This window comes from Protopterus annectens, chromosome 5.part0, assembly GCF_019279795.1.
Source record: "Protopterus annectens isolate FY-2018-M chromosome 5.part0, PAN1.0, whole genome shotgun sequence".
NCBI classification, from domain to species: Eukaryota; Metazoa; Chordata; order Ceratodontiformes; family Protopteridae; genus Protopterus; species Protopterus annectens.
This window is the reverse complement of record NC_056735.1, coordinates 1,956,689,882-1,956,703,746: the sequence shown is the minus strand read 5'-3', so window position 1 is coordinate 1,956,703,746 and position 13,865 is coordinate 1,956,689,882.

The following is a 13,865-nucleotide window of genomic DNA, read 5'->3' as shown; positions in this document are numbered from 1 at the left end:
GAACATTTTTATTTAATCATTTTGTGTAATAATAACATGGTTATACATTAACAGGCATGTCTGATGACAGACATAATCTTAGCGTAATCAGCCCAGCAGTCATGATTTCTTTTATTTATTGACTCTTCTGTTCATTCAGTTGTACTTCAAACTGAAAACTTAAGTCTTTTATGGTGGCACAGACTAGGCCAGGGAGTTTGAAATCTGAGTAACTTGTATGGGATAGTTGTCACATGAATGTTTTTGATAATGATATCCAGTTAATGACAATGCTCTGTGTCTAAACACTCTCATTGCAAGCTGCCTGACCTTTATTATCTTAAAGCATTACCCATCGTCCTTAATGTATTATCACATCACCTCTGAACATTACTTTTTACCCATAAAATTAGTTACTGTGATAAAAGTGGAAGTGTGGGTGTGATGTCGCCTTACATTTTATTAACATGCCACTGTCACCTCCCTTACCATTAATTCTTCTTAAGCATAATGATTACTGAAATGGTGGAACAATGGGTAAATAGGTTCATAGGTTCATAGGTAAGTACTAGACTATCTGCTTGAGGGCATTTATAAGCCTAGCCAGATTGTGTCAGCTTTCACCATCCCATTGATTAATTAACCAATCCTCTGTCAAGCAGAGCCAATGAAGTGATCCCAGGGGTGTATTTTCTGTTACCCATCCACTCGTTAAGGTTTCTCATGAAGAGTGTCAGTGAGGGGCTCTGCCTGATGTAATTTGGAATTTTGTTCCAAAGCATAGGGAGTCTCTGTGACAGGAATCTATCCCTCCAGCATGTTCTATTTATTGTTGTGGTGAGGTTTAGCTCACTAGAGCACGTGGCTCACAGTGACTTGGATTTCTTTAGGTGGAGCATGTCTATCAATTCTGAGTTGGACATGGCTTTGTAAGTCAGGCAGAGGTCACCTCTGAGTAATCGATATGCCACTGAGTACAGCTGGAGTTTTTTCAGTTGGGCTGCATAAGACATATGTTTGAGGCCAGTAATCATCTTGGTGAGGTACTTTTGTGGTATTTCCAGCTGTTGGAAGTGTCTTGTGAGGTACATCCCAAATGGGGCATTGTACTCTATGATGGGTCTGATGAGTGACGAGTAGAGGGGCACTATAACCTCTTTATTTCTACATGCAAACCCTTAGGTAATTAGATGGGCCACATAGAAGGATTTCCTAACTACTTTGGCAATATGATTGTCAAAGGAGAGATTACTATCTACCTGGGTCCCCAGATCTCTTATTATCTCTTCTGCATTAAGGGGACTGCCACCTATGTGGTAATTCATGGGTGTTTTGTTTTTCCCAGGATGACTATGCATTTTTTGGCATTTAGCTTGAGGCCATGACTTTGATACCAGGTGTCCGTCTCAGTAAGGCCCTTTTGGAGGATGTCCGTGTCAGCCGGAGAGTCAATTATGGCTCCCAGTTTGCAGTCATCGGCGAACATGGTTAGCCATAGTCCTCCTGTGTTTGCCTGTACTTCTGAGAAGTATATGCCAAACAGTAGGGTCCCAGGACCAAACCTTGCAGGGCACCACTTGTGACTGGTTTAGAGTCGGACCTGGAGCCCACTATTCTTACTGTGTGTGTTCTGTCTGTAAGCCAGTTGGCAACCCATTTTGTGTTGTAAAGGTTTATGTTCAGGCTGGTGAGTTTTTCTGTAATACCCGAGTGGGGAATGGTGTCAAAAGCCTTGTCGAGGTCAAGGTAGGCTGTGTAAACCACTTTTCCTTCATCTATGGCCTTGGTGACTGTCTCGAAGAAGTCAACCAGGTTTAGTAGGCATGATCTGCCCTTAACAAAGCCGAAATGGGTTGAGGCAAGTATTTGGAGGTTCCCAATGTCTTTGTTAATGAGTTCCATGATGATGCGCTCCATAGCCTTGCAGACCAGGCTAGTCAGGCTGATAGTTACCAGGGTCAGTTATGGCCCTTCCATTGTGGAGAGGAATAACTGTTGCTGTGTGCCATTCTATGGGCATGTAGCCTGTGGAAAGGCTGAGGTTGAACAGCATGTTTAGGTGGGGGCAGAAAATAAGCAGCCATTACAAGTCTTGAACACAGGACCCTGCACACCATAGCCACAGCAAGTTACCACTAAGCCATCTGAAATGAAATTTATCACACAGTGCTTTGCAGCTAAACATACCTTAGAGCACACAAAGAACTTTACAGATTCAGGTCCTCAGTGAAATAGTAACTGAATCCTTGGATAGAACTTCAGATAATTTTATTCTGTGCTAACTGGTGGATTTCATTACCTATCACCAGGATGGATCGTGACTAGATTATTCAGCTATATCAGAGATGGGATGAATAATGCAATTCTGCATCAAACTTAAATGAGCACACTGGAATGAAATGTAGACACTTAAACAGAGACCCTTAAATGATGAAGTATTCTAGAATTCTATTTATAGTCCTCAGTAGTTTAGAAATTATTTTGACTATCCAGACAGTGTGTAGCAGAAGTAAGATTTCAGTGACTATTTCCTTTTTTTTTTTTTTTTATTTTGTCCCCTGTGTAAAATCTAGAAAATAATTGTGGGAATTTTGTGACATATATGGTGACCTATATCTTCTTAAGATATGGTAAGGCACCCTATCTAAGGTGATTTCCATCTAGATACATTCCAGGGTATCATCCTGGGCATCATCCTGTTTAACCAAACTTGAGTTATATTTGTTGCTAATGTAGACTGAGATACCCCCACCTTTAGTTCCTGTCTGTATGGCTGATAGTATAATTGTGTGGAAATCACTGTAGCCTTCTCTGTTCGAGTACTTTCTTCAGCTTTAAATCACATCTCAGTAATGGCACAGATGTTTATATTTTCCAGAGTGAGGACAGCTTGTAGGGTGAGCAGTTTCTTGTTAAAGATCCTAGAGCCGACACAATATCCCCTTAAGATTCCTTTGGATTTTATTTGCTATATCTGTAGGTTTGTTACTTTGTCATTACCAAAAAAGGCTCTAAGGGGATGTATAAAGTTTTAAACAAAATTTGGAAGCCTAGGGGAGAACAGGTACAGGCCATCTTTGGCAAAGCAATGTGGTTTGTTGACCATGTCTTCCCAGGTTGACAGATATTGAATCCTCCTGGACTGATACCAGAAACTTAGTCAGCTGTTAAAGTCAAATGATTTTTGGCACCATCCTTGGTGAAGGTAGAATGCTGCTCAATGTAAAGCACATAACTGTCTGAGACACATATTCAGAGTGATCCATAATAGCTCACTTCGTATGATCCAGAGAGGTATGTCTCAGGTAACTGATGCCTACAAGGACTGTTACAGAATTATACCAGTACCTGTGGTGCAAAGACTTGAGTGCATGTGTAAATTTGTGATATTTGTTCCAGATAAGCAACTGACTATAATCTTCTTATTCTCTAGTCTGGTGAGTGGGGTATCTGTGTATCATACAATGGAGTCTCCTATGATAAGAGTCCTGGGTAAATTGTTTGCTTGCCTCATGCACTTTGTTTTCAGGGGTCCATTGAGTGATGTATGTTGTTTGGTGCTGCTTTTGGCATATGCTTTACAGATTGCATCCATTTGTGGGCTAGGAGGTCTGTGATGCTTAGAAAGACTGCATACAATGTTCTGCTACTGGGCTCAAATTGTTCCTTTTCCTGATATCCCTGGTGTTCCATGATCCTCACTTTCACTTTCCTTTTTGTTTGACCTATGTACCATTTCACTTTCTCACAGCCACAAACTATAATATAAATAACACCCTTTGAATTGCAATGGAATGCTAACATTTATTTTAGATCCATCAAGGTTTTTAACCCTATTGCAGGCACTACAATTGTCACAAGAATGCATGCTTACTCTGCCTACATTTGTTGTTCTTTCACCAAATCCACTTAATATCTCTTTTAAATGACTAAATCTGCCATAAGAAAAAATCACAGACTCAGGGAAAAGATGTCCCACACTTGAATCCTGTCTTACCATATACCAACATTTTCTAATAATATTTTCTATTCTATAAGAAAAAGGCAACAATTTTGTCACAAAATATAATTTATCTTCCTCAGTCAACTCCTGACCACTATTATGACCATCACTTTTATTCTGTCTTAAGTGTATTTCTTTTCTCATTTTCTCCCATTTTTTCTAACCCCTAAGACTGTGTCTTTGGCATCTTGTAGATGATTTTCAGAGTAGTCCCTACTTCTCAGTCTCTCAAAGGCATCTGCTAGAAATAATTGTTTCAAACCCTCTTAAGATGCATTAAAATAGTTTCCTTTAAATTCCCCTAAAGGTAAAGCCTTAATTAAGTAAGGAGGATGCATACTTTCTGCATGTAAATAATTGTTTACTCTAGTAGGTTTTCTATGTGGTTGAAATTGTATCATATTATCCTCATTCACATATAGTTCCACATCCAAGTAAATAATACTTGTGGAACTTACTTGAAAGGTGAATCTTAGACAATATTCTATGTTACTCAAGTCCTCCATAAATTTAAAAACATTTTTTGCTCACCTTTACATATAACAATCAAATTGTCTATACAGCTACCATAGTACACAGCATTCTCAATGAAGAAGCTATTTGAGTAATAAATCACCTATGTAGACAACTGCATATGAGGGGTCAAAAGACACCCCCATTGCTGTGCTTTTTTTCTGGAGAAATAATTGTTTCCCCTATCTGAAGTAATTTTGTGTTAAACAAAATTCCAGCAGAAGAAGAAGAAATGAGGAGAGGGGATCTTCCCCCATCATTCTCCCCTTTTCTTCTAGGCCTCTCCTAGTTTCAATATTGTTGCACAATAAATTAACATCCACCATGGCCCAGGAGTAATCCTTCTGCCATCTAATCTTCTTCAAATTCACACACAAATCTCCAGTATTTTTATATGAAATGGTATTTTCTTAAATTTTTTTTTCAAAGGAAAATCCAAAAATCTGCTTGCATTTTCCAGATATGGTCCTATCATAGACACAATGGGTCTACCAGGGGAGCCCTTACATTTCTATGTATTTTAGGCAGTGCATAAAATCTTGGGTTCTTAAGTTCCCTGTTAAATAGTTTTTGAATGTCCCTTTGATTCAGGAATAATAACTTTTCCCCTTTCCAAAATTTCCAGTAGTTCCCCATTAAATCTGGATAATAGGTTAGTACCTATATCAATATAATCACCTGTCACGGTAATTGCATCTTTTACCATTCTTTCATAATCTTTTTTATCCATTATAACCCAATTACCCCCTTTATCAGCCTGCTGAAAGACAAATTCATTTAACTTCAAACCTGCCACTTGCAACTCATCCCATTTATTTTTTGACAAATTATAATTTCTTTTCTCTTTTAGAAATGCATCAAACTCACATTCAGTTTGGCTGCAAACAACATGCTCATACATTTATAATACACATGGATGATTTAGGTGGCATAAATTTGTTCCTATTAGAGGAAAAATGTGGTACATAAATATGACCATAACCAGTGTCAAACCCATTGTCAGGTACAATTACAGATTCAGATTCACTAACTTAATCACTATCATCCAATTCATTCATATCAAAAAATGCTTCAGTATCATAAATACTCAAATTTAATAACTCTTCATCATTCTGCTGGACCCCCCCTCCTGGTCCTGAGAAACAATGGTTGCATTTCCATTCATTTTCATACTGAAAAATACCTTCAAGTACAGTTTACGACAAAAGCATTTGCATCAATCATAACATCTGCCAGACTTGGAAATCTCATTGATACAAATTATGGGCCTAACTGTAACAAACTTACCAGATCAGAGGTTAATACAAACATAGGCAAATTTACTATTCTCAGATCCTCCTCTACTGCATCAACATCTGTCTCAGTCATGGCAGACGTTAAATTGTCATTCATATGGTTATGCATTTGGTTTTGTATAGAAGCATCATTGGAAACATTTACACACATGGTAACCTCAAGTTTATCAGCATTTTCAAAAACAATAGCAAAGGTAACAGTTTCCACATTTTGAGATAAAATCTCTCCATTAGATATAACACATGCATCTACACTCACAGTGGTAGACATTAAATCATTGTTCTGACATTTGTTTCATATAGTAGCATTATTAACAGGACTCACAGATACGTCAACATTAGATTCAACAACCTTTCCCAAAACTTTGCCAGAACTATCAGTTTCCATGTTTTGAAAACTTCTCTGAAATAGATATATTAAATATATTTCTATTCTAGTGTCATGCAAGTTATACATCCTACTACATTCCACAGACAAATTTTTTGTACAAGGTAAAAAGTCAAGTGTTTCATCATTGTTATTAGAAACAGTTGTCAGGGTCATACTTTCCCTTACTTTGCATTGTTGTGTCCACCATTTTGTCGACCCTTTCAATAATGACTTCTTGTGTGTCTTTGCATGGGGGAATGCATTTCTCCTGTTAAGTTTTTTTGGTTTGTTGTTCGCTTCCCCTGATACCTCCTCAAACGACACACTCTTTCTGCTGCCCACACTGGTTTCGGCTGACGAGAAGGAAGAATCACAGGACCTCCTCTCAAAGGAATTCCCGCCCTAATTTTGAGATCTACCCAATCGCTTATTCAATCTCACAGAATAAGCTGTATTATTTTGAAAATCATTAATGTCCTTGCTCAATTTTTTCTTTTTTTGAGCCAGGACACTTTTCTCCACTTCTTGTATTTGCTGCTTAACTTCCACCATAATTTCCTTATACCTTTCTTCAGAGATTTCTTTAAGCAGAGAGTTCTGAAGTGCAGTGATTTGTCCACGTAATGTCTCAATCACTCTAAGGTTACATTTGACAAGTATCTGAAGCCAGTTTAGTGTGCACTTTAAAAACACTTCTCTCCATTCAGTTAATAAATCCCCCTCCACCTCTGTGAAATCCCCAGCGGCAGCTGCAAAATACATAAGCCCCTAGGGGTTATCTTTAAAGAAATATATTTCTCTAGCAATTTATTGTCATAGAAAACAGTCACCTCTTTCAATAAAAGTTGCGCCAGTTGAGTAAATCTTTCAGTAGAACCGCTGTCATCATTGGGCCCCCACAGAACATCTCTGGAGAGTTTTAGATCCCTTTCATGGAGGAAATCCGACAAAAGAACACTTCCAGTGACTCCCATTCCTTCCATCAGGAAAAGGAACAGTTTGAGCCCAGTAGCAGAACATTTTATGCTTGACATGGGGGATGTAGCAAAGATTTATTTTTTAGTGTCTTGGCACGTCTCCTTATGGATAACAGAGGAAATTTTAAGAATGAACTGAATAAGTTAGAATGTAAAATGGCAATTAATTATAGAACACTTCAACTCAGGGGCATGAATATAAAAAGTAATTTAATTTTATAAAAAAAAACTGTTCATGAAATTTTCTTGGCACATATATTGTGAGTGTTTGAGGTATAGGGATTCAACGATGCTAGAAGTTTTAAAAGATGTAATGTTAGTTTTGTATGTGTAAAATTAAATATTTTGTATTGTGTGACTGAAAACAATATTGTACTGTTTAATAGAATATGCATCGTGGGTACCTGTACCTTTAACAAATGTAAAATGAATATTGTTTGAATTAATTAATTAATTGATCATACTGATTAGCTTAATTGTTTTGGATGCTGTATAAAGTGGGGATATGATGACACACTTGTATTCCTTGAAGGCGAAAGGCCGAGGTACGAGAATTAAATGCTTGAGAAATTTTCACCTTGGTGTTGTGCTTATCTTTGAAGCTTTGCTCTGTTCTATGTCTGTGTTCTTTTATGAACATTTGGAAATATACCTGCTAAAACATTAATGGCAATATACATGTTCAAATGGGAATCTGGTGGATAAAAACATCCACATAAATGCATTCACATAATGATGGATGTAAAAAAAAGTATGTCACAGCCTGTATGTGTGCACTTATATCTTGAGAAATACACCTGCTGTAACAGTGACTAGGTAGGTCAGTCTGTTAAATGCTGTGCAATTGTTAACTTTTGCTGCACAGTCCGGGGTTCAAATCCAGTGATATGTAGCATTTAAATTACATTATTGTAAAGCCAGGAACTAATGACTGAGTCATTCACTCTTTATCCACACAATGCATTCCAAATCAAATGTCTGCTTTTCACTGATGGAAGTCACAGGCCTGCAGATAGGAACACAGTTCACAAATCCCTATAGCAACACTATAAGTGCATAAAGTGTCAGGTCATGCATTAATATGCATTCACAGAGGATTTTAACTCAGATAATGCAAATGAGCCCCACTAATATCAGAGTGCAGCACACAATCCTTCGATAATCACATTACAGATTAGCACAGCAGTACAACTAACATATGTGTATATATATATATATATATATATATATATATATATATATATATATATATATATATATCTATATAGATATATATCCGCAGTAAAAAACAAACGGTGCTGGCAAGAGTTACCTCCAACAACAATAAAATGAACAGTAAAAAACAAAGCAGGAGGTAGCAGCCATGGCTATGTAGAATAACAGCTTTATTAGTAAAAGAGGTGAGCGCTTTCGGGGCACCATCCACTTCATCAGACAATCAAAGAAGAGTAAAGCACAGCATTTATACCAAGCTTATCATTGCCATCAACTACCCGATTAATCCTTAAAGCCATATACTTAGTATAAAAAGTTTTATATCTAGTGTGAAAAATTTTAAAAGCTTAAAATTAAAAACAGCTCAACAGTAGAAACAGCATATTACATCATACAACTTAATACATACAATATAAAAGTATAAATATATATATAAAAGTATAAAAATATATAAAAAGTATAAAAAAGTATAAAAGGTCAAGGAGGGAGGGGGGTACTACCTACTATTTCTTTAAATCTCTATTTAGAAGAATGGGTTTAATATTGATTTTGTCATTTAGGCCTACCCTAATGTTAGCTTATAGCCTTATAATGCATTCTAGTTCCCTAGTTTCTGCTCTATTCCTAACATCTCCACCTCTATTGTCGGTATAGATGTTATCTATTACTAAAAATAAAAATTTGTGTGTCTCATCATGGTCCCTCACATGCCTGGCTAAGGCATTTGTCTCTATTCCTCTGGTGATATCATATACATGCTCCCTCATCCGGTCTCTCAGCCTTCGCGTTGTCATTCCAACGTATAAGGCAGGACAGACTGTGCAGTGTGCCAAGTATATAATATTCATAATGTCACAATTAGCTAATATTCTGAAGGTAAACTCCTTCTTTAGATCTGAATGTAGAAATCTACTTCCAATGTCAACGATGGTGCAGTAATTACATTTATTACAGAGGAAGGTTCCATATCTGACTGCATTTTCTATTCTTGTTTCCATGGGTTGTGGTCCATATAATAATCTTTTTATAGATTTTTTATTCTTAAAAGCAAATCTCGGGGTCTCACCTACCAGCCTTTTAACATCATCATCGGCACATAGTATATTCCAGTTTTTTCGATATACTTCCTGTAAAGATCTAATGTTACTCGAGCAGGATACTTGTACTCTCATGTGTTTCTGACTAACAGTTCCTCCATCTATGATGGTATCCATATCTGAAAAGTATGGCTTACCTATTCCTTCCCTTGCCTCAAATAGACCCACTAATGACTGTTGTATCTCTTTTTCACTGTACCCTCTATGTATGAACCTTTCCTTCAAGTTCTTGATCTCTTCTTCATACTTATTTTGATTAGCTGTGAGTCTTGATGTTCTCAGTCCTTGGCCTCTTACAGTGTTCTTAAATATATGTCTCGGGTGCATGCTCTGTCTATGGAGATAGCTATTCCTATAACATTCTTTCCTATAGATTTCCGTTTCCAGAATACCTCTATCTTTTTGAAGTATCCTGACATCCAGATAATCTATAACACCATAGGAATGCTTCAATGAAAACTTAAGGAAGCTGGTACTATTGTCTATTTTGTGGAAGAATGATAGAAATGAGGCTACATCACCTCCTCATAGAATAAAGAGATCATCCACAAATCTCCTGTAGAACTTCAGATGCCTTCCCATCTCAGTCAGTAGGAATTCTTTCTCCCACATAGCCTTAACAATATTTGCGTAGCCATTTGTACATGAAGTGCCCATGGCAACGCCATCCTTTTGTCTATATAAATTTCCTTCAAACAAAAAGATATTGTTCTCTAATATCAGTTCCATCAACAGTGATAATAAATCAATAACTTGCACATCATATGTTTCATCTTCCATTAAATACTGTTTGAAGAGCTCAACACCTTTACTATTAGGGATGACTGTGAATAGAGATTTCACATCCAACGTAATCATGAGCCATCTATCCTCCACAGCTATAGTCTTACAAAATGCATACAGATCTTTTAAAAACTGTTTTGTATCAGTTAATATATATACATTCTTTTTCAACACAGTTTTAAGGTGGTGCTCCACAAAAATGGACAAAGGTTTAGAACACCAGCCCCTCTCTGATACAATGGGTCTCACGGGGGGCACTCTGGGATGTTTATGTATTTTGGAGAGTCCTTGTATGATGGGTAGAACAGGTTTGTCTACTATGAGGTACGTGAATAACTCTTGGCTAATAACTCGACACTGTAAGAATTCAAATAATGCAATGTATATTAACATGCTGCTTACATGCACCTGTTGAATATCTACTTTCTGATAAGAGATGTCATCATTCAACATTGTCATCATAGATTCCTTATAAAAAACATAATCCATCACCACTAGAGAACCACCTTTATCAGCTGGTCTCACTGCGATGGAGCGATCATTAGACAAAACCTCCAAAGCTTCTTTTTCTTCTGTTTAAATTATAGAAGCATTTCTTAAAAATACCACTATCATGCATCTTATATATTTCTTTTACACATGCTTTTTTGAATGTCTCAATAGCAGCATTGTTTACAGGAATATAGCTACTTGGTTTCTTAAAAATGTTCACAGAGCTATTACTCATATTATTTTCACCAAACTGAGATTTAAGCATAAGATTCCTACTAAACATTTTAAGTTCTATAATATTATCAGTCACATCCATTCTACTTGCCGGTACAAAGGATTTCCCTTTGTTCAATACACTTATCTCAGAATCAGTTAAAATCCGCCGTGATATATTCCATACTAATGGATGTTGGATTGTTGCCACATTTTCGCACATTCTTTCCTATAGATTTCAGTTTCCAGAATACCTCTATCTTTTCGAAGTACCCCCTCGACCTTTTATACTTTTTTATATATTTTTATACTTTTATATATATTTATACTTTTATATTGTATGTATTAAGTTGCATGATGTAATATGCTGTTTCTATTGTTGAGCTGTTTTTAATTTTAAGCTTTTAAAATTTTTCACACTAGATATAAAACTTGTTATACTAAGTATATGGCTTTAAGGATTAATCGGGTAGTTGATGGCAATGATAAGATTGGTATAAATGCTGTGCTTTACTCTTCTTTGATTGTCTTATGAAGTGGCTGGTGCCACAAAAGCGCTCACCTCGTTTACTAATAAAGCTGTTATTCTACATAGCCATGGCTGCTACCTCCTGCTTTGTTTTTTACTGTTCATTTTATTGTTGTTGGAGGTAACTCTTGCCAGCACCATTTGGTTTTTACTGCGGATTCATTTACATTACGAGTGGTGCTGGACATGGCAGAGGGAAATGTCTCTATTATTGAACTGGATTATACCCCTGAAAAGGGAAATCGAAGGAATTTTATACAAAGGAACCCGCATGAACTTCTTGAGGTCAAAAACATCCCCTTGCTAGAGGGAGTGCCTCTAGTGCAAGATTTGCAGCAAGAAGAGAACAGTGAGTATGTTGTTGCTGCAATGAGAAAAGACTTGTTTAAAATTGAAAATGATTTACGGAAATTGAAACGGTTTCAGTCACAGAGACTTTATTTTGAAGCCTGTCTGAAGCTTAATATTGTTCCTCGGGGCTTAAGGGTACTGAAAATGCCCACTTATGGAACTATGTACAAAGATTTATTATTAAAGTGGCAGCAGATTAACTTAGAAACCAGTCGCAATTATATGCAGCTACTAATAGATTTCTTTAAGCCAGAAGAACTCACTATATCATCCAATGTCTGTAAACTGCAAGCAGAACTCTATGAAAAATATCCACATGCTATTGTCGATTTAAAATTAGACTATGTCTTGGAACTTATATCTGTTTATGATCAGCAACCGATGGGCTATAAGAAAAAGAAAGTGCAAAGGGACTTACAAGATTTTTCTAGTGGGCGTGTCTTTGCTTGGCCCAGAGAGCATAACAATGCTGTAAATAGCAGTAGCTCTACTCAGTCCATTGAATCTCAATTGGTTCTTAAGCAACCGATTGAGCCTGCCAATTCTCTTGTTAGAGGTACACTAGAGAACTCCAATGCTGTAATGCCACTTCCTACCACACCTCCCTCTGATTCCACAAGCAGCAGTGAGATACAGAGACCTGAGAGAGGAGCTACTATCTTTAACAGTAGCCATATGTCATCAGCTCCATCTGACAGCATGGCTCTTTCTTCACCGTATCCTATACGAATTACAAATTTTCGGAACCACTCCACGAGCAGAGGAAGGATGAAACAGAAAGCGTCCATAGAAGAGTAACAACCTATTACACTCAAGAAAATGTGGCAACAATCCAACATCCATTAGTATGGAATATATCACGGCGGATTTTAACTGATTCTGAGATAAGTGTATTGAACAAAGGGAAATCCTTTGTACCAGCAAGTAGAATGGATGTGACTGACAATATTATAGAACTTAAAATGTTTAGTAGGAATCTTATGCTTAAATCTCAGTTTGGTGACAATAATATGAGTAATAGCCCTGTAAACATTTTTAAGAAACCAAGTAGCTATATTCCTGTAAACAATGCTGCTATTGAGACATTCAAAAAAGCATGTATAAAAGAAATATATAAGATGCATGATGGTGGTATTTTTAAGAAATGCTTCTATAATTTAAACAGAAGAAAAAGAAGCTTTGGAGGTTTTGTGTAATGATCGTTCCATCGCAGTGAGACCAGCTGATAAAGGTGGTTCTCTAGTGGTGATGGATTATGTTTTTTATAAGGAATCTATGATGACAATGTTGAATGATGACATCTCTTATCAGAAAGTAGATATTCAACAGGTGCATGTAAGCAGCATGTTAATATACATTGCATTATTTGAATGCTTACAGTGTCGAGTTATTAGCCAAGAGCTATTCAAGTACTTCATAGTAGACAAACCTGTTCTACCCATCATACAAGGACTCTCCAAAATACATAAACATCCTAGAGTGCCCCCCGTGAAACCCATTGTATCAGGGAGGGGCTGGTGCACTGAACCTTTGTCCATTTTTGTGGAGCACCACCTTAAAAATGTGTTGAAAAAGAATGTATATATATTAACTGATACAAAACAGTTTTTAAAAGATCTGTATGCACTTTGTAAGAGTATAGCTGTGGAGAATAGATGGCTCATGATTACGTTGGATGTCAAATCTCTATTCACAGTCATCCCTAATAGTAAAGGTGTTGAGCTCTTCAAACAGTATTTAATGGAAGACAAAACATATGATGTACAAGTTATTGATTTATTATCACTGTTGATGGAACTGATATTAGAGAACAATATCTTTTTGTCTGAAGGAAATTTATATAGACAAAAGGATGGCGTGGCCATGGGCACTTCATGTGCAAATGGCTATGCAAATATTGTTAAGGCTATGTGAGAGAAAGAATTCCTACTGACTGAGATGGGAAGGCATATGAAGTTCTACAGGAGATTTGTGGATGATCTCTTTATTCTATGAGGAGGTTATGTAGCCTTATTTCTATCATTCTTCCACAAAATAGACAATAGTAC